Consider the following 956-nt stretch of genomic DNA (forward strand, 5'->3'; position numbering starts at 1 on the left):
AACATATAATATGCTTCAAAAATGGATTTATTGAAAAGAAAAAAAAAAGATCCCAAACAAAATCTTTTCTCTTTAACTGACTACAGCTCAAACATTCAATGTTCAATGTTTAACTTGAATTAATGTGACTTTGTGTGTGAATAAGCCTACTTGAACAAACTTTCATAATGATAACTCTGCACTTGTGTAAAAAGATTCAGGTGTGATATTGAGCTTACATACTTTTTGCATATAAAAAACAAAGAAAAAAGAAAACAGGGCTAGTTTGTACATATTTTGTTTGTGTAATGATCCGTCTGATAAGGGTCGGACTTCCCAGCCTCCCTGAACGCAACCTAATTTTCCCACTCTGATTGGTAATACGCTTCACCTGTTTGATGCCCTTTAAATACCTGCCTGTGACAGCGTTTCTTCGCCAGATCGTCTTGGTTCTACCCTGCACGTTTCCAGCCGTTGTTCTACCTGTCTGCCTGCCTACCTGCCTGTTGTTGACCTTGTTTTGGACCTGGATTATCGTCTCTGCCTGCCCCCTGACTGGTATCTCTGTTTGTTATTGGATTTCTGGATTATTGACCCCTGGACTGGTTTTTGGATGTGGATTTTGGATCACGGAATAATCTACTCTGCCCAGACGGAGATATTCATTATCACCCACTTCCGTGGGTTGGAGACCCTGACCCCCGCCAGTTATTCCCCCACTAACCTGTTCTTTACCCAGCAGTTATCCACCCACTCCAGTGGACTCCCCGTCCGGCTTCCCGGGTTCTGCCTGTACGATCTCACCAAACTGCACTACAGCACCCGGTACGTGGATTTGTAACATCCTGCATCATTATCACAGACTCCCTGCCTTCTAACACCTGTTCTCATACCCCCCACAGAAGAGCTGACCGAACGAGACCGGATAGATCACCAGTGCACATTTACATTGTTCAAATAAATTCCTTTTTACCTTT

General features: G+C 43.1%; 1 long non-coding RNA gene across 1 annotated transcript; it reads left to right on the forward strand.

The window, feature by feature from the left end:
• Positions 1–289: 289 nt before the first annotated feature.
• LOC121643553 lies at positions 290–956 on the forward strand. Its single transcript, XR_006011125.1, has 2 exons — positions 290–804; positions 882–956. It is a non-coding gene; the product is annotated as an uncharacterized LOC121643553 (long non-coding RNA).

Source organism: Melanotaenia boesemani, chromosome 7 (genome assembly GCF_017639745.1).
Source record: "Melanotaenia boesemani isolate fMelBoe1 chromosome 7, fMelBoe1.pri, whole genome shotgun sequence".
Taxonomy (NCBI): domain Eukaryota; kingdom Metazoa; phylum Chordata; class Actinopteri; order Atheriniformes; family Melanotaeniidae; genus Melanotaenia; species Melanotaenia boesemani.